At 44.0% G+C, this 21002-nt stretch overlaps 1 long non-coding RNA gene across 1 annotated transcript in view; it reads right to left on the bottom strand.

Moving 5' to 3' along the window:
* Positions 1–4006: 4006 nt before the first annotated feature.
* The window catches only part of LOC139357316 (uncharacterized), a 30454-nt gene continuing 13458 nt past the window's right edge, over positions 4007–21002 (bottom strand). Inside the window, exon 3 of the long non-coding RNA XR_011610286.1 lies at positions 4007–4152. This is a non-coding gene — a long non-coding RNA (uncharacterized lncRNA). The remainder of the gene's footprint in view (positions 4153–21002) is intronic.

Here is a 21002-nt window from a genome sequence, read left to right on the forward strand (position 1 = left end):
AAAGATAGACAGTGGTGGTTTTGCAGGTAAGAATTGTGTTTACTGAGGAATTTCTTTTCGTCTTTCCAATGCCAAGGCCTGCCTCACACATGCAGAAGTCCCTTCAAAGTCTTGTCCCATTGGTGTTTTTATCCACACTCCTCCTCACACATTGAAAATTCTAGGTGGGCCTGACTAATGTTTCCCAGGCCAGCCCTGCCCCTTCCTGCTTTTACCTTCGGGTCGTACCTTTGCTCGTGTTGTGACCTTTTCTGTCTTCAACCCCTCTTCTTCTCATGAACTCCTCTGTCTTTTACGTTTTACTGAAATAAAATCCCTGATGAGATTGTCCTGTCTTCCTCTCCTTTCCTCCTCCCCCGCCTTGGAATCAGTCTTTCATCCTCTGTGCTCTACAGATATTGCATACATACCTTTAAAAAAAATTCTTAAAAACTCTGAACTAGTTCAGTGTATATTTCCTAAAATCAGAAAATTATCTTAACAGAAGTACACTACAGGCCGGGTGTGGTGGCTTATGCCTGTAATCCCAGCACTTTGGGAGGCCGAGCTAGGTGGATCACTTGAGGTGAGGAGTTCAAGACTAGCCTGGCCAACATGGTGAAACCCCGTCTCTATGAAAAATACAAAAATTAGCCAGGCGTGGTGGTGGGCGCCCATAATCCCTGCTACTTGGGAGACTGAGGCAGGAGAATTGCTTGGACCCGGGAGGTGGAGGTTGTGGTGAGCCAAGATCATGCCATTGCACTCCAGCCTGGGCAACAGAGTGAGACTCTATCTCAAAAAACAACAATAAAAAAGAAGTACACTACAGTTGTCAAAATCAGGAAATTAACATGGACACAAGTACCATTATCTAGTCCTCAGCTCATTCTCAAAATCATCCATGATCCCTCTCATTACCATTACTGTAACAACCACATTGCTTTATAGATGTGTTCACATTTTTCTGTGTCCTTGTGTGCAGATAATAACCCTAGGAATCTGGGATTATATCTTTTATCCTTGAGTCTTCTGTGTGTGCATGCACGTGTGTGTGTGGGTGATTAATCAATGAAATAATGTGACTTGTTTTGGGTTCCTTAGTCCTTCCTGTACGGCCTTTCCTTTCCTGCCCTGGGGTGCGCTCCCTCATCCTGTGGACTGGTGCCATCTTCCTCCTCTCTCTGAACCCTGACACTCACTTCATTTCTGAGCCTTCATGTAGACTAAGTAAGATGATTTAGTCTAAATGGTGGCTTGCAATCCTTCTCTTCCTGAGTAGATACTGAAGGGTAGGCCCAAATGAACACTGCAGCCCTCTTGCCCTCAAGGGCCTCTGTTTCTAGTGTGCTGTGGCCTCCTCCAAAAGTCAGCACTGTGACTTGCTCACACTCTGTGCTTGATGTCTACTGGTCCAGTGAATGAATGCAAGTGTGAGAAGGCTGGCCCGAGATGAAGAGCCCGGGGTTCAAGCACTCTCCACTCAGGCCACTTGGCTGCATCGTCAATGGCTGGACATAATGTTCCAAACCAGCAGTATTATGTTACTTCCCTTTAGCTCATTTAAAGCCAACAGGCAGTTCTGAGAAGCATGTCAGACTAAAAACTTGGACTGCCTGTTTTATGAGGGGAAAAAATATCACTAAGAGACCAAGGAGAGAAACGGAAAAAGGGCTGAAACGCACCTCATGGGGGTTGTCACTATTTTAAAATGCTTGACTTTTTAGCTAGCGCCACTTATCCCTTAAATGCTTGGAGCTCCGAGGGGAGAAAATTCTGCAGAATTTGCAGGCAGGTTCCCTGCCCTCAATAAGCTTATAATGTATGCCTTGTGCTTGATTCAGTTCTTTGCTTTCACTTTGTCTCCCATTCTTTATTGAGCCTTTCTATTTCCCACATTATTCTTGTTTATTTCATTGCATGATTGATGATGAACGTTTGTGGAGCACCAGTAATGTGCATGACAATGTGAGAAACTTGGAATTAGGTCCTGGTGGGCTTATAATACAAGATTGTCTCTAATACCAGCTTGTGTTTTTCCACCTATCTGCAGCTTTTTGTTTTTTCCGCGGGGTTCAGTGCCTTCACAAGAAGCAGCTACCATTCACCTGCTCCATTCAAATCCCCTTCTAAGCACTATGATCTTCCTAAATCTACATTTGAAACTTTGGCCTCTTGTCTCCCCTCAGTGAGGTGTTTCAGGACAAGAATCTATTCTTCACAGTTCGGGCAAAGTATTTTGATCCCAGTGGAAAGCCAACAGAAACCCTGGTCTTCTATCCTCTCCTGGGCAACAGAGTCCAGAAGGCATCTTCAGGGGTTCCCAGAAAGGCACTGTAGGAGCACAGGCAGAAGATGATTCCCGTGGCTGAAGAGGCCAAAACTCTGCCCCTCATCTTGCCTGCAGTGAAGGGGCGCTATGCTCATCCCAGCAGTTAATCCTCTGACGGCTGGTTATGGATAAATAAGCTTGGACCACCTGATCCCTTGCAGGGTTTCTGGGGAGAAGCGGTGAGGGGTTGCTGTGTCCCCAGGATGGTTCTGTCGTGGGACTGGTTTCTTGGGAGTGATTAGCACTCCTCTGCTACGGCCCCAAATCAAACCCAGCCAGGCTTTATGCTATGACACCCTGCAATATTTGTTGACACTGTTTTCCGGCTCAAATTGCCATCCTGTCTTTGTGAGGTGAAGGGGAAGAGGGAGAGTGAGGTGAGGAAGCAGTAAGAGGAAGGCAGGTCACGTCTCATCCTCCCACAGGGACCAGAGCCAGCCTCCTCCCCACTGCGCCTTTTCTGATGTTTTGTCCAATCTCATTGGTGTCTCAAGCCCCCCGGGGTTCCGGCCCCTTCCCCTAGGGAGGTGATTTTTCACAGTGAATCCCGCTTGTCCTGACTCCCCGCTTTTAGCACTCTCTTAATTCCAGCCATTGTTTTACTTCCAAATGCACATTAAATAGCCCATCTTTCTCTTTGATTCTTTTCACCTTGCTGGTGTTTGTAGATGGAATGATCGTCCTTGATTTATGAGTTAGCCAAGCTGTGCGTAATTATTTCTTCATCTTCACTCATGGATCCTTCCATCCCTTAATCACTCTTGTTTTTCCCTCGGCTGCCACTTTCTGTACATTTGTCTGGTAACGAGGCAGCTAGTGCCACGTCCAGTTCCTGTTCCGGGGACTCAGTGTCTGAAGAGGGCAGCTAATGTGCCCAGGACCCACCCCTCCGCATCATGAATCAGCTTGTGCCTGAGTTTTTCGGCATTTAACACCTTCATCATTTCAGCCATTATGTCTATTGAAAGTGCGTGGACCACAACATACCATGGTTCATCCCTGTGTCTCTCTCTCTGTCTGTCTCTCCCTTTCTCTCTGTCTCCCTGTCTCTAGCGTTTGTGGTGGAAGGATTGTTCTTGATCTATGAATGTATTTATTCCTGGTGACTTCTGAATAAAGCGCTGCACATGCTTCAATGTAGATGTTTTCCTGGATCTCCTGTTGTGTGGGGTAATTTAGGAAGAGGCATTGTGGGGGTGGAGGAGCGGTAATGTGTCTAGTTTCAGGCAGCCTGGGTTCAAATCCCAGCCTCTTCACTGCCCCTTCCTAGCTGAGTGACCTTGGGCAAGTCTCTTAACCTCCAGCAACCTCACTTTCCGTACTCATCAAATGGAAATCTGATTGCTGGAATGGAGAGTTGCTGTAAGGATGAAATGAAACAGCTTGCATGAGCACGGCATAGCGACAGGCACACGGCAGGGCTCAGTGTGTACGGGTTTCCTTCAGTTCATGCACTCGGCTGCTTTGTTGGATGTTTCTCAGACTTTTGGAATTTGTAGACTACGAAGATCTCAAAATAACATTTCGAGGAGTCTAAGTTTGCCAACTTTTTATTTTGCCAAGTAAGAACAGTAAAAAAAAAAAATAATAACACAACTAATCTCAGTCTATTTTCACTACATTTCCCACAAAAGAAATAAAAAATAAAGAGGACACAATTTGAGTTAAAAATGAAATGCATTTATTTAGCTTTACAGAAAACTGTATTGTTCTGACTTGGCTTATCTCACCAGGGATGGATGGAAACTTGGTTCAGAGATCAGCATTTGGGGATCGTTGCTGTCACTGACAACTCAGACCGGCCTTCCAGATGAATGTGTCCTCGCTCTAGACGCCTGGACCTGAGGTGGGAGGGTAGGCAGGAGCATGAGGGGGCGGGACATGTTTCAGTGTTAAATTGAAAGTTTAAAGATCTGCCAGGTGTGATTGCTGGGTCCGGAGGTCTTGGGCCTGCTAGAAATAAGAGTAGATGTGAGAAGTTGATGTGTACAATGCAGAGTATGTGTAGAGAGCAGCAGCAGAATATTTCATGTCCGAGTGTCAGGTAAAAGAAAAGCTCTATGCATTTTAGTTTTTAAAAGGATGCAAGTGAGCAATCAAAACTTGCCACACATCACAGGAGTTCGAGACCAGCCTGGACAACCAAGTGAGACGCGGTCTCTACAAAAAATCAGCCCAGTAGGGTGGCTCATGCCTGTAGATCCAGCTACATGAGAGGCTGCAGTGGGAGGATGGTTGAGACCAGGAGATCCAGGCTGCAATGAGCCATGATCACATCACTGTACTCCAGTATGGGCAACAGAGTGAGATCCTATCTCTGAAAAAAAAAAAAAACCAATCAAACCTCAGAACCAAAAACCAAGCAAAACTTGCCACATCTGTAGCTGAAATGTGTTTAGGCTTGTGATGGTTTCACTCTGACTGTGTTCCGAATCCTTTGTGACTTTTCACACACACACTCACACACACACGTATACTTTGGGGTTGCAATATTCCAGATTTGGTCTAAGTGTAGAGGTGAATTGTTTTTTGAGAAGTTTGAGCCAACTCTGCTCAGTTGGTTTCACTTAGGGAAGGGCAGAAAAATCCTTCCTAGGAGAAAATAAATTCACATACATATGTATTTATAGGTCTATACATGTACTTTTTTTTTTTTTAATTTTTTTGAGACAGAGTCTTGCTCTGTTGCCTAGGCTGAAGTGCAGTGGTGTGATCACAGTTCACTGCAACCTCCGTCACCCAGGTTCAAGCGATTCTCCTGCCTCAGCCTCTCAAGTAGCTGGGATGACAGGTGCCTGTCACGAAACTGGGCTAACTCTTGTATTTCTAGCAGAGATAGTGTTTCATCATGTTGGCCAGGCTGGTCTTAAACTCTTGACCTCAGGTGACCTGCCCCCCTCATCCTCATCCTTATTTTTATTTATTTATTTATTTACCTTTAGAGACAGGGGCTTACTCTGTCACTCAGGCTAGAGTATGGTGGTGCAGTCATAGCTCACTGTAGCCTCAACCTCCTGGGATCAAGCAATCCTCCCACCTCAGCCTCCCAATTAGCTGGGACTACAGGTGTGAGCTACTGTGCCCAGCCCACATACTATATATATATATATGGGCTGGTACAATCTTGGCTCACTGAAACCTCCACCTCCTGGGTTCAAGCAATTCTCAAGCCTCAGCCTCTGAAGAAGCTGGGAACACCACACCCAGCTAACTTTCGTATTTTTAGTAGAGAAGGGGTTTCACCATGTTGCCAAGGCTGGTCTCAAACTCCTGGCCTCAAGTGACCTTCCCGTCTCAGCCTCCCAAAGTGTGGGGATTACAGGCCTGAGCCACCGCACCCAGCCTAAATATGTCTATTATACACACACACACATACACTTTCGGGATCCTTTAACGTTGGGGTCTTTTAACATCTGGTTCGCTCATACTCGGGTAGGGAACCTCGGCCAGGTGGAAGATCTTAGCGGCAACTATCCAGCTGCAGGGATTGAAGACTAGAAGCAGGCATGGAGCAAGCCTCTCCTTCTCTGTGTCCACGTGGGAGCACACCGCTCCTGTGCTGGAGCTGCTTCTGAGTCCCGAGTACTGCTGACTTTGCAGAAGAAAAATCACAGCACTCACTGTGTGCCGAGTGCTCTGCGAAGCACCTCCCATGTATCATCTTGTTTAATCCTCATACAACCCTCTGAGCTAAGCATTATTAGAAGGCCCATTTTTGCAGATGAGAAAACCGAGGCTTACAGAGACTTAGGCCAGGTTGTCCAAAACGGCATAGAGCTAATGAGCTGATGAGCTTCTGGCTCATGTTTCAGCTACTAGGATGTCTAGCTAAAATCTTAGGCCTGACGTGAGTGGGAAGTGGACTTCAACTGTCCCTTCTGACTGACACAGCACCTGGAAAAGGAGATGCCCCTCTCCCCATTTACTTTTATTTACTTTTTTAACTCTCTGGAGCACCCCTAAAACATGGCATTTCTCCTGGTTCTTTAAATAGACAACCTAGGAAACTTTCTGGAGAAAAATTTAGCAATATTTATCAAAACCTTAAAATATTTATGCTCTTTGACCCAGAAATTGCACTGCTAGGAATTTATCCCATAACTCATATGTTTCAGGCTTCCCCAACCCATGGGTACAAAGGGCCGCACTCAAGTGTTACCTCTGCAGAGGAGCCCTGACCACCCCAGCTACAATGCTTCTCCCCTCACTCCCTTTTTTGTCTTTCTTCAAAGTACTTGCCTCCAGGTGAAATGATAGGCTGTAACTGTCATAGAAGGTGAGTCCCCTGATAGCAGGGATTTTTCTGTTTTGCCCCTGCTTTATGTCCAGTGACTAAAATAGCACCCAGCACATTGTAAGCCGGCAACAAAGATTCATCAAAGAACGAATGAGCTTATGTTACATAAATACCTCAAATCCCAAGACTCTGAACCCTCATCGGCTTGGCTGGCAGCAGGTCTACTCTTTTACAAATTTCCCACGCTTTCACACTGCCAAGGTTCCTCTAGAAGTTTCTGTAACTTTGTCCCTGTCATTGCTCTGCACTGCTGCCAGGAGGTGGAGGGAGACATTCAGTCATGTCCCTTGAGACCAGATTCCACATCCCCTGGTCTCCCTGGCAGCCTCCAAGGAGCAGTTCCTACCATGCCACCTGCACCTGCTGGCCTCCATAGCCACAAGTGCTGCTGCCTCTTTGAGCTATCATGTTGTTGCTGGTCGTGCCGAGAGCTTAGCTCACCCCTTGCAGAGGCAGCTTCAGGCCACAAGTGGCCTTGGTTTCAACCTCTGCCCTTTTGTACAGGCAGTGAGGACCCCCAAATTTTGTAAAGTTCTGCCAGGGAGAGCGTTCTGTAACAAAGTTGCCTGGATCTCAACATGCTACAGCCTTTTCCATGCACCCCAACAAGCAGACATGTCCACAAGGCACCTCCAGACTCAGGGCTGCAGAGTAAAGGGGGGTACACCAGGTGTGTCTGGAATCTACCTTATCTCCCAGCCTCAAGCCCTGCACCTGGGTCTGATTCAGCCTGAGGGAGCTTGTCTCTTCTTCAGCAGTGAGTAGAGGGGTGGGGAGTGGCACATCTCAGAATCAGACTCTCTGGGTTGGGAAGGGTGGGGAAGAGAGACAGAACAACCCCACCCCTACTTCCTTGAAAACACCTGCCCAGAGTGAGTGCATTCTTCCAGGCTTACTCCTCTGTCCTGAGGGTTCTTTTGCAATCTGGACTCGGTTTTGTTGTTGTTGCTGCTCTCTTTTAATCAACTTTATTGAGCTGTAATTTACACACAATAAAATTCACCCATTTTAACTGTACAGTTCAAAGAGTTTTAACAAATGTATAAATCCATTTAACCACTACTACATTCAAGATACAGAACATTCCCATCTTCCCCAAAAGTCCCCTTAAGTCCCTTTGTGCTCAATCTCCCCATCAACCTCACCGCATCCCAGGCATTGATTTGTTTTCTGTCTCAATAGATTAGTTTTACCAGTTCTAGAATTTTCTATAAATGACATCATGTTAAATGTTCTCTTTCATGCCTGGCTGTTTTTCCCTCAGCATATTTTTTGAGATTCTTCTATGTTGTTGCACGTATTGATAGTTCATTCCTTTTCATTGCTGAGTAGTATTCTATTGTCCAGATATACTGAAATTTGTTCACCCATTCTCCTGTTGATGGACATTTGAGTGGCTCTAGTATTGGGGCTGTCACAAATAAGGCTGCTATGATATTCGTGTACTCATGTTTTGGTGGACATTTTTTTTTTTTTTGCCTTGAATAAATATCTGAGACTTGAATTGCCAATCAAATGGAAAGTGTATATATTTAACTTTATAGAAACTGACAAACTGTTTTCAAAAGTGGCTTTACCATTTTGCATTCCTGCCAGCATTGTATGAGAATTTGTTTGCTCTACATCCTCACCAGTATTTGGTATGGTCAACTAAAACCTGTTTTTATGTTCAGACTTTCAAAGTCTCATCTTATGTGCAAATAGATTTATAAAGAGGGCGATATCACCCATTGCACTCACCTCATGAATCCCAGTCTTTTTCTTTTTTAAAAAATTTGGAACAGAGTCTTGCTCTGTTACCCAGGCTGGAGCGCAGTGCTGCGATCTCGGCTCACTGCAATCTCCACCTCCCAGGTTCAAGTGATTCTTGTGCCTCAGCCTCCGGAGTAGCTGGGACTACAGGCATGTGCCACCTCAGCTAATTTTTGTATTTTTAGTAGAGATGGGGTTTCACCATGTTGGCCAGGCTGATCTCGAACTCCTGACCTCAAGTGATCCTCCCGCCTTGGTTTCCTAAAGTGCTGGGATTACAGACGTGAGCCACCATGCCCGGCCCACGAATCCCAGTCTTAAATGCAAATGAACCTGCTAGACAGAGGGAGGTTTGGTCTAAATCCTATCATCAGCCTTGTCTAAGTTCCAGTTTCTGCCCATTTATAGCTCAAATGAAATCATCAGATAGATACATCCATTTATATGTTCTCAAGGATGTTCATTGAAGTCTTGTCTAGAAACAGTGAAAAAAAAACTAGAAATGATCCAAGTGTCAAAAACTAATAGACTGCTGATTCTGGGACTAGGGTAGGTAATATACAAGATTAACCTGTAGCATCTTGTAGTGCCAGAAGGTAAGGAAGGCACAAACAAATATTCAATTCACAGTGATAGGAGTATGTCAAAGGAATGCAGGCGTCAAATCGAAGAGCTCCCAGTGGCTAAAACAAGACCAGTTTGAATAAGCAAATAAAGTAGTATTAGATAGTACTGATATTTAATGACTAAATAGATAAATAATTTGGGGAGAAGAGACAAATCTCCAATGCAGTAGAAGTTAAAATAATGTTTGTAGATACCCTGCCCTCAAGAAGGGAAGCAAAACTCCCACTCTTTAGGTGTGGGCCACACATAGTGACATTCTTCCAAAGCGGTCAGTGTGGAAAGGGAATAAGAAGAGTCACTTAGAAGAATCGCTTCAACCTGGGAGGCAGAGGTTGCAGTGAGCTGAGATCGCGTCACTGCACTCCAGCCTGGGTGACAGAGCGAGACTCTGTCTCAAAAAAAAAAAAAAAAAAAAAAAAGAAAAGTCACTTTACAGTGAAGAAATGTGCAAACACTATCCTAGCCAGGTGATCAAGGTTAACATCAATCGTGATAAGTCATATTGATACTGTGGGCCCTTTGATATGATGTAATGAAAATGGCAGTTTACCTCTGTAGGTCTCTCTCCTAAAACATATACCTCCAGTCTAATCATGAGAAAAACATCAGACAAATCCCAACTGAGAAACGTTCTACAAAATACTTGATGAGTACTACTCAAAACTGTCAAGGTTATCAAAAACAAGGAAAGTCTGAGAAACTGTCCCAGCCAAGAGAGGCGTAAGGAGACATGACAACTAAATGTAAAATGTAACTGGAAGGGACCTTGGAACAGAAAAAGGACAGTAGGTAAAACTTAGGAAATTCGAATCAAGTATGGGCTTTAGTTAAATAACGATGTATCAATATAGGTTATTGATTATAATAAATGTACCACACTAATGTAAGATGTTAGTAATAAAGGAAACTGGGTATGAGGTCTATAGGAACTCTCTGTACTATATTCATATTTTTCTGTAAATCTAAAACTGTTCAGAAATAAAAAGTTTATTTAACCCCCTCTCTCAATAGTGGACTTCCTAAATAAATTACAGTAGCTTCATTAAATGGAGTATATTACAGCCTTAAAGTGGATGCAATAGATATTTGTATGTGCATCAGAAAATATTCATGGCTGGGTGCAGTGGCCCACGCCTGTAATCTCAGCACTTTGGAAGGCTAAGGCGGGTGGATTACCTGAGGTCAGGAGTTCGAGACCAGCCTGGCCAACATGGTGAAACCCTGTCTCTACTAAAAATATAATAATTAGCTGGGCATGGTGGCAGGAGCCTGTAATCCCAGCTACTCGGGAGGCTGAGACAGGAGAATCCTTTGAACGCAGGAGGTGGAGGTTGCAGTGAGCTGAGATCGCGCCATTGCATTCCAGCCTAGGTGACAAGAGTTAAACTCAGTCTCAAAAAAAAAATTCTTAAAACATTGTTAAAGGCCGGGCGCGGTGGCTCAAGCCTGTAATCCCAGCACTTTGGGAGGTCGAGATGGGCGGATCACGAGGTCAGGAGATCGAGACCATCCTGGCTAACACGGTGAAACCCCGTCTCTACTAAAAACAGAAAAAATGAGCCGGGCGTGGTGGCGGGCGCCTGTAGTCCCAGCTACTCGGGAGGCTGAGGCAGGAGAATGGCGTGAACCCGGGAGGCGGAGCTTGCAGTGAGCTGAGATCTGGCCACTGCACTCTAGCCTGGGCGACAGAGCGAGACTCCGTCTCAAAAAAAAAAAAAAAAAAAAAAAAAAGTTAAAGTGAAAAAAGTCAGTTACAGAATAATACATATGTCACAATCTGATTTTAAAAATACCTGTTCATATGGGAAAAGTGTAGAAGGCCACATCAACATGCTAAGAGAAATTGTCTATAGGTGAGATAATTTCCAATTGTTTAATTTATTTTTCTTTTCACTTGCCTCTCTTCTCTCTCTCTCACTCTCTCTCTCTCTCTCTCTCTCTCTCTTTTTTAGACAGGGTCTCATTCTGTTGCCCAGTCTGAATGGAGTACAGTGGCGTGATCACAGCTCACTGCAGCCTCAACCTCCTGGGCTCAAGTGATCCTCCCACCTCAGTCTCCTGAGTAGCTGGGACTACAGGCATGTGCCACCATGCCCAGCTATTTTCATATCTTTTTTTTTTTTAGAGACGGGGTCTCGTCATGTTGCCCAGGCTGCTCTCAAACTCTTGGGCTCAAGCAATCAATTCGCCTGTCTCGGCCTCCAAAAGTGCTGGGATTATAAGCATGAGCCACCGTGCCCAGCCTATTTTATCATTTTTAAATGATGGCTCACCTCTATGACAAAGCCACAGCCAACATCATACTGAATGGGCAAAAGCTGAAAGCAGGCCGGGCGCGGTGGCTCAAGCCTGTAATCCCAGCACTTTGAGAGGCCGAGACGGGCGGATCACGAGGTCAGGAGATCGAGACCATCCTGGCTAACACAGTGAAACCCTGTTTCTACTAAAAGATACAAAAAACTAGCCGGCCGCGGTGGCGGGCGCCTGTAATCCCAGCTACTCGGGAGGCTGAGGCAGGAGAATGGCGTGAACCTGGGAGGCAGAGCTTGCAGTGAGCTGAGATCCCGCCATTGCACTCCAGCCTGGGTGACAGAGCGAGACTCCGTCTCAAGAAAAAAAAAAAGCTGAAAGCATTCCCTCTAAGAACTAGAACAAGACAAGGATGCCCACTCATACCACTCCTATTCAACATAGTACTGGCAGTCCTAGCCAGAGCAATCAGGCAAGAGAAAGACACAAAGAGCATCCAAATAGGAAAAGAAAAAGTCAAACTATTTCTCTTCACTGATGATATGATTCTATACCTAGAGAACCCTAAATACTCTGCCAACAGGCTCCTGGAACTGATAAATGACTCAGTAAAGTTTCAGAATACAAATCAATGTACAAAAATCAGTAACATTTCTATACACCAATAATGTTTTAAGTTGAGAGCCAAAACAAGAATACAATCCCATTTTCAATAGACACACACACACACACGTGCGCGCACACACACAAACCTACAAATACCTCTAACAAAGGAGGTGAAAGAGCTCTACAAGGAGAACTACAAAATACTGCTGAAAGAAATCATAGATGACACAAACAAATGGACAAACATTCATGCTCATAGATTGAAAGAATCAATATTGTTAAAATGGCCAGACTGCCCAAAGCAATCTACAGATTCAGCACTATTCCTACCAAACTACCAATGTCATTTTTCACAGATTTAGAACAAACTATTTTAAAATTCATGTGGAACCAAAAAAGAGTCCGAGTAGCCAAAGCAATTCTAAGCAAGAAGAACAAAGCCAAAGGTATCACATTTCCTGACTTTAAACTATACTACAGGGCTACAGTAATCAAAACAGCATGATATTGGTATAAAAACAGACACATAGACCAATGGAACAGAATAGAGAACCCAGAAATAAGGCTGCACACCTACAGCCATCTGGTCTTTGACAAAGTCAACAAAAATAAGCAATGAGGAAAGGATGCCCTATTCAATAAATGGTGCTGGGACAGCTGGTTAGCCATATGCGGAAGAATGAAACTGGACCCCTACCTTTCATCACATACACAAATTAACTCAAGATGGATTAAAGATTTAAATATAAGTCCTCAATCTATAAGAATACTAGAAGAAATCCTAGGAAACACCATTGAGGACATTGGCCTTGGGAAAGAATTTCTAGGTCTTCAAAAGCAATTGCAACAAAACCAAAAATTGATAATTGGGGCCTAATTAAACCAAAGATCTTCTGCGTGGCAAAAGAAACTATCAACAGAGTGAAAAGACAACCTACAGAATGGGAGAAAATATTCACAAATTATGCATCTGACAAAGGTCTAATATTCAGAATCTTTAAGGAACTTAGAGCAGTTCACAAGCAAAACCCAAATAAACCCATTAAGAAAGTGGACAAACTACATAAACAGACACTTCTCAAAAGAAGACATACAAGTGGCCAACAAACCTGAAAAAATGCTCAGCATCGCTAATCATCAGAGAAATGCAAATCAAAACCACAGTGAGATACCAACTCACACCAGTCAGAATGGCTATTATTAAAAAGTCAAAAAAACAACAGAAGCTCGTGAGGCTGTGGAGAAAAGGGAATGCTTATACATGGTTGGTGGGAATGTAAATTAGTGCAGCCCCTGTGGAAAGCAGTTTGGAGATTTCTCAAAGCACTTAAAACAGAACTAAACTGCCATTCGATCTAGCAATCCCATCACTGGGTATATATCCAAAAGAAAATAAATCATTTTACCAAAAAGATACATGTGCTTGTACACTATTGCAGCACTATTCACAATAGCAAAAACATGGAATCGATTTACGTGCCCATCAACAGTGGACTGGATAAAGAAAATGTGGTACATATATACCATGGAATACTACACAGCCATAAAAAGAATGAAATTATGTCCTTGGCAGCAACATGGATGCAGCTACAGGCCATTATCCTAAGTGAATTAATGGAGGAACAGAAAACCAAATACTGCAACATTCTCACTTATAAGTGGGAGCTAAACATTGGGTACTCATGGACATAAAGATGGCAATGATAGACACTGGGGACTCCTAGGGAGAGAGGGAGGGGGACAAGAATTGAAAAACTGTTGGGTACTATGCTCACTACCTGGTTGATATCATCAGTCATACTCTGAACCTCAGCATCATGCAATATACTCATATAACAAACCTGTGCATGTACCCTCTGAATCTAAAATAAAAGTTGAAATTATAAAATAAATAAATGTAAACAAATAAAAATGAATGAAATAAATGATGGCTCAGTGTATCACGTATGATGTGTTAGGCAGCATTTTCAGATGACCTCCAATGAGCCTTGCCTAATCAATCCCCTTCCCTTGAGTGTGTGGGGGGACATGTGCATATAAGGACTGTCACTCCTTTGATGGGTGACATTATATGACAAAGGTGAGAGGAGTTTTGCAGATGTAATTCAAGTCCCTTGCCTGAGATTGGAGAAGATGCTGTGGATCTTGAAGAAGCACGCTGCCATGAGTCTATAGCTACAAAAAGATGAATTCTGCCAACAACTGCCTGAGACCCCAGCCCTAGCCAGTATCTGCATTGCAGGTTTGTGAAACTCACTGAGGACCCACCTAAGCTATGCCCAGACATCTGCCCCAAGGAAACAGCAAGAAAATAAATAGATGTTGTTTAAGCCACAACGTTTGTGATAATGTGTCACGCAGCAGTAGAAAACTAGTATGGATAATGAAAAATAATAATAAAGGAAGGGAAAATCAACTTGGGACAAATAGAATGAGATCATTTCATTTCCAAACATACAAAAATGCTTTTCTTATCCAGCACCGTGGGCCTGTTTGGTGGACTTCTGTCATTCAAAGCATTCATGGCTCCTGGCTCCAAAGTTTTTCAAACTACCCAGGTAAAGTTGTTTGTATTCTATGCCAATGGATTAATCAAACCAAATGAGGCTGGGCTCGGTGGCTCATGCCTACAATTCCAGTACTTTGGGAGGCTGGGGCGGGTGAATCACCTGAGGTCACAAGTTTGTGACCAGCCTGGCCAACATGGCAAAACACCGTCTCTACTAAAAATACAAAAATTAGCCAGCTGTGGTGGCGGGCACCTGTAATCCCAGCTACTTGGGAGGCTGAGGCAGAAGAATAGCTTGAACCTGGGAGGTGGAGGTTGCAGTGAGCTGAGATTGCGCCACTGCACCAGCCTGGGAGACAGAGTGAGACTCTGTCTCAAAAAAAAAAAAAAAAAAAAAAAAAAAATCAAACCAAATGTTATGAATAAAAGTACAAATACTCTTACATTATATGTAGCTGTCATGTGGTAAACTCAAGAAAACATGAAATAACTCAGCTGTAAAGGAAGAAAACAGAGAAAGCTATTAGAAAGCCTGTTCTTCCCTCCAAAATGGAAAAATCTCTTTTTAAAAAATAATACATGATCATTATTTTAAAACTCTAACAATACAGACAGAATGAAAGAACACTCTTCTAGGAAAATCAGTTTTAAGATTAGGAAATCATTGAGAGGGTGAACTATTTTATGTATGCGAAAGAGGGAAAGGAAACGGCTTGAGATCCTGCACAGGGGCTGGGCCCTGAGTCCTAGGTGGCCCCCATAAAAGCTGCCATCACTGTGCTGCGGTCATCATTATTTAACATCTGCACAAGCCCTTTTTAATGTCCCAAACGCCTTCTTGTTTGTTAAGGCCTGGAGCGAAGAGATGGAGTTTGTAAGAAGAACGAAGTGAGAGGCCGGTTGTCCCCAGAAGAAGGAGTCCACGCCAGACTCTTGCTGGGGCTGGCTGACTTCCATCTGGGCTTCCCACACCCATCCCCCAACCTCCCTGAACTGTCACCTAGGCAGGCAGTGTGGCTACCCTAGGCTGGGAGGGGTGCCCTTCTAGGAGTCATCAAACTGCGCCTTTGAAACCTCAGAGTATCATTTTGACTTTAAAAGGAGCAGAAAAAGAAGGGCTCTCTGAAGTGTGATTGAAGAATTAAAGATAAAGCTCTCGATCCAAAAATATTTCAATGACTGCCTTTCACTGTGCTCTAATTCCACCATTAAAGAGTCATCTGGGGGGGATTTTGAAGGCTTTTCTGTTTTTAAGAAGTCCTTAATAAATGTAAACATCCCTAGGAGACGTAATAGGGAGCTTGACACCTCAGAAAGGATTAGATACAACCCGTTGATAGTAAGAGGATGGCTGAAGGGTGGAAAGAAAGCGAGATAAAGGGCCAATTTCCTGGGAGAGGTGGTGGAAGGACAGCCTCTGTGTCTCACTGCCTTATGTAAATAGGAGGCGTGTGTGCGTGGCCAGGCGCCCCTCCTGCCTCCACTTCAGACATCACCCAGGATTGTGATGCACTTGCCCGCCGGCCTCGAGCATCCTTCTCAACACAGCTTCCCAGGGTGCCACTAGTGGTCAGCTGGGGCAGGCTGTGGGGATGAAGCTGCCCTGTCCTGTGGACCAGGTCCTGGGCAAGGCTTGGCTACCTGGAATGAGGACTTGAAACAGTCTTTTCAAGATTCGGGGCAAAAATTGAGATTTTGTGGTGCAAGATCCCATGTTATAATAACGTTAGCAACCCCCTAAGTATGGTTTATAACACAATATCATCTCATTTAATTCTCACACTGCCCCCCCCAGCCCATGAATACATCACCAATCCCTGGACGATGTCTGAAGTGGAGGCAGGAGGGGTGCCTGGCCACGCACGTGTCTCCTATTTATACAAGGCAGTGAGAGAGGAAAGGCTGTTCCTCCACCACCTCTCCCAGGAAATTGGCCCTTTATCTCGCTTTCTTTCCACCTTTCAGCCACCCTCTATCGACACTTTCATGAAACAGACAAATAAGAAAAGACTCAGCTAGCTCATGGTGGTACCAGGATCTCCATTTGAGTCTTTTAACGCCAAACTCGTATTCTTTCCTGACCATCCCCCTGCCCTTCTCCGCCAGATCCTGACCCAGGCACAGTGTTGCAGATCTAATGTGGGTAATAGTGGAAGAATAGCACATATATAAATAGGTAAACCTTCCCAGTATGGTTCCCACCCCATCACCCATCACTGACACAACCTGGCTAACTAACCTCACTGCCCGTAATTCCCATGTTCCAGAATCCCACGGACATCAAAAACCAAAAACTTACAAAATTCATAGATAACTTTTTGTTTTAAAAATGTAAACCATTCCAAAGTACACAGAGTAAAGGTAAGTCTTCCTTCGCCCATCCTTACCACTCCAAACCACTTTCTAGGCTAATCATTGTTAACAGTTTGCTAGACATCCTTCCAGACAGTTTTCTATGCATTTATATGCATGTAAATGTAAATATTTGGGCTAGGCGCGGTGGCTCACGCCTGTAATCCCAGCACTTTGGGAGGCCGAGGAGGTTGGATCACCTGAGGTCAGGAGTTCAAGACCAGCCCGGCCAACATAGTGAAACCTCATCTCTACTAAAAATACAAAAATTAGCTGGGTGTGGTGGTGCATGCCTGTAGTCCCCCCTACTTGGGAGGCTGAGGCAGGAGAATTGCTTGAACCTGGGAGGTGGAGGTTGCAGTGAGCTGAGATTGCTTCACTGCACTCCAGCCTGGGCGACAGAGTGAGATTCCATCTAAAAAAAATATATATATAATATATTTATATTTATACTTATATATTAAATATTAATTATATATTAAATACATATTTATTATATATTATATATAAATACATATTTATATATTTAACATACATATTTAAATATGCAGGTTTTACAATGTATACCAATAGGACTTTCCTATACACATTGGTCTGCCACTTTTTCACTTTACGCTGTCTTGGGGACATTTACATTTAAGTGTATATAAATTTGCATCATTCTTTTAAACTACTTCCCCAGTCTTCAATAGTATGTACATAGTCTTCTTTCTACCAAAGGACATTTATGTTATTAGCAGTGTTTCAGTTTTACAAACAATGCTGCAGTGAACAGTATTGTAATTGCAATCTCTTGCGCATGAGCCAGTATTTCTCTAGGATAAATAAACTAGAAGAGAAATTGCTGGGTTAAAGAGTATATGTATCAGTTCTAGTAGCTGGGAAATTAAAAAAGAGAAAAAAAGAGTATATGTGGTTTATATTTTGATAGATGCTGCCAAGACCACCCCCAAAGCTGGTACCATTACATTTCTACCAACAGGGTCTAAAAGTACCTCTTCCCCCATCTTTGCCCACACGGGATATTATTAATCTTGAAAATCTTTACCATTGAATAGGTGAACACTGATATCTCATTGTTTTAATTTGCATGTCACTGATTATTAGTAAGATAGAACAATAGGCATTGCTTAAGTTTCTCATCTCACTTAACCTTTCAGCAAGAGGTTGGCACCCTCCCTAAAATGCCCACCTTTTCTTGGCTTCTGTGAGCCCCACACCACTCTTGGCTTTGTTTCTATCTATACCTCTGGCCTCTCTCAAGCAGTCTCCAGTCCTGACTCCTCCTTCCCTGGCTTTCAATATTGATGCTGCACAACACTTGGTCTTAGCTACTTCCTCCCTCTCCACCAAACACCCAGGCCTCTCCATCTACATTCTCTCCTCTGACAACCTCATTCAAGCCCACTGAGACTTTTATTTATTTTTTATTTTTGAGATGGAGTTTTGCTCTTGTTGCCCACGCTGGTGTGCAATGGTGCGATCTCGGCTCACCGCAACCTCTGCCTCCCGGGTTCAAGTGATTCTCCCGGCTCAGCCTCCAGGGTAGCTGGGATTACAAGCATGCCCCGAGCTAATTTTGTATTTTTAGTAGAGATGGCGTTTCTCCATGTTGGTCAGGCTGGTCTCAAACTCCCAACCTCAGGTGATCCTCCCACCTTGGCCTCCAAAAGTGCTGAGATTACAGGCGTGAGCCACCTCGCCTGGCCCATTGAGGCTTTAAATATTATCTGTACACCAATGACTCCCAAATTTTATCTCTATCCTTGCCTCTCCTCTTGCTGTACACCTGGCCATTCCACATCTCTACTTGGATATCTCAAGAGCATTCCAAAACTGAACTCAGGAGTTTATTCCCCCAAACTACTCCTTTTTTAGGGTTCCCAATTCAGTGATTGTCTCGCTAACCTCTGGTTGCTCAACGAGAATCTTGGGAGTCATCCTGGACTCCCTCCCCATGACTCCAGTATCCAATTCATTCCAAGTCCTATGGGCTCCATGTCCTAAGTGTCTCCAGAGAGTATCCCTTTTTTTCTGTCTCCACTGGTCCCATCTCCCCAGAACTTTTGCAAGGGCATCCTAACTGGTTTCCCTGAATCCATGCTTGCCCTTAGCCAGCATGTTCTCTACAATATAGCCAAAATGATTTTCAGAAAGCAAATCTGATTATGTCACTCCCCTGTACGAAGATACAGCTACAAACTTGTTAAACACAAAATTATTTACCAAAAGAAAGAAAGGATGAAAAAACTTAAATGTTCACAAATATCAGATTGGGCCAGGCGTGGTGGCTCATGCCTATAATCTCAGCACTTTGGGAGGCCAAGGTGGGAGGATCACTTGAGTCCAGGAGTTCAAGGCTGCAGTGAGCTAGGATCATGCCACTGTGTTCCAGCCTGGGCAACAGAGTGAGACTCAGTCTCCAAAAAAACAAACAAACAAAAAAATTTAATAAAGTAAAAGATACAGATCGGTTAGACACACTTAGTATATCCATTTGATGAAACAGTATGCAGTTATAAAAAACAAGTGTAGTTCTGGCAGACTTTAAGAATCAGATAAATGCTATTATTTAAAAATCTAGAGCAGTGATGTCCAATAGAAATATAACATAAACCTCATATATAATTTAAAATCCTTTAGTAGTCATGTTTTAAAAAGTAAAAAAAGTTAAATTAATTTTCATAATGTTTCAATATTTCAAAAATTTAGCATTTCAACATGCAATCAATATAAAAATTGTTATTGGGGTGTTTTACATTCTTCTTTCACACTAAGTCTTCAAACTTGAGTATGCTTTTTTGGGGGGGCAGGGTTTGCGGGTTTTTTTTTTTTTTTTTTTTTTTGATACAGAGTTTCACTCTTGCTGCCCAGGCTGGAGTGCAATGGTGCAATCTAGGCTCACTGCAACCTCCACCTCCCGAGTTCAAGTGATTATCTCGCCTCAGCCTCCCGAGTAGCTGGGATTACAGGCACCCACCACCATGCCCAGCTAATTTTAGCAGAGACAGGGTTTCACCATGTTGGCTAGGCTGGTCTCAAACTCCTGACCTCAGGTGATCTGCTCCCCCTCAGCCTCCCACAGTGCTGGGATTACAGGCGTGAGCCACCGCTCCTGGCTCGTATTTTTTTTTTTTTTAAGAGTTATGCATTTATTTTCATGTGTAAGAAGACAGCCATAACTGCCACGTGAACATGATTGCATGGATACACAGCTCAGTACAAGGCTAAAGTCAGAAGTGAGTGAAAACAAAATAGCATGTTGATTTAAGTGACATAACAGAACAGGAGACCTTTGGTTATGATAAAAAATTGTGCAGGTGGTCTGTGAATGCAGAAGTTCGGGGCTCACTGCTCCAGGCTTAGGGTGAGACTCTGTGCTCTGGGCTGAAGCCCCTGGGGTTCTACAGAGAAGCTTACCCAGTGCATGGCCCCTGTGACATTCTCCCAGGAGCCTGTGGTACAGCGAGACCCCAGGGAGGAAAGCACATTTTGTTTAACTTGTCCATGCCCTACAAAATGTCTTAGAAGTGATGAAGCAACGACGATGATTCTCTTTCAAAGGGAAGAAGAATCTTCTAGATGTGGCATTGAGGAGGCAGTGGTTACAAGACAGGCTGGGCTACAGGGCGCAAGTGGGACTTGGGGGTCATAACTAGGGGACTGAAGGGACATCTCTCCTGGAACTGTCCTGGAGAAGTGCTTGTGTGTGTTTGGGGTGGGGTGGTGCATGGATCCTCTCAAGGCTGCAGGAGGCACACTCGGCCCTGTGTCCAGCATGCAACAAGCTCTCACCCTATGCCTGCTGACTCACTACAGCACCCGGGAGGAGGTGCCAGAAGGCAGATCGGGGGCTGCTGATATCCCGGGGTATCTATGGGCCACCTTCTCCTCCTAGGCCTGGGCCCCAGCCTCACTTTAGCACCACACATTCCAGAATGGGGAAGTCCATGACTGTGTCCCCAATGGGTCCCATTCTTTTATGTGTGTGAACCAAGGGGAGGTGTTTGCTACTACACTCTCTCCCCTAACTCGAAAGAATGTTGATTCCCATCATTTCAACCTCAGCATTTTCTTTTCTTTTCTTTCTTTTTCTTTTCTTTCTTTCTTTCTTTCTTTTTTTATTATTTTGAGATGGAGTTTCACTCTTATTGCCCAGGCTGGAGTGCAGTGGCACGATCTCGACTCGCTGCAACCTCTGCTTCCTGGGTTCAAGCCATTGTCCTGCCTCAGCCTCCCTAGTAGCTGGAATTACAGGCACCAGCCATGATGACTGCTAATTTTTTGTATTTTTAGTA

The sequence above is a fragment of the Macaca nemestrina genome, chromosome 12 (genome assembly GCF_043159975.1).
Source record: "Macaca nemestrina isolate mMacNem1 chromosome 12, mMacNem.hap1, whole genome shotgun sequence".
Classification (NCBI taxonomy): Eukaryota; Metazoa; Chordata; class Mammalia; order Primates; family Cercopithecidae; genus Macaca; species Macaca nemestrina.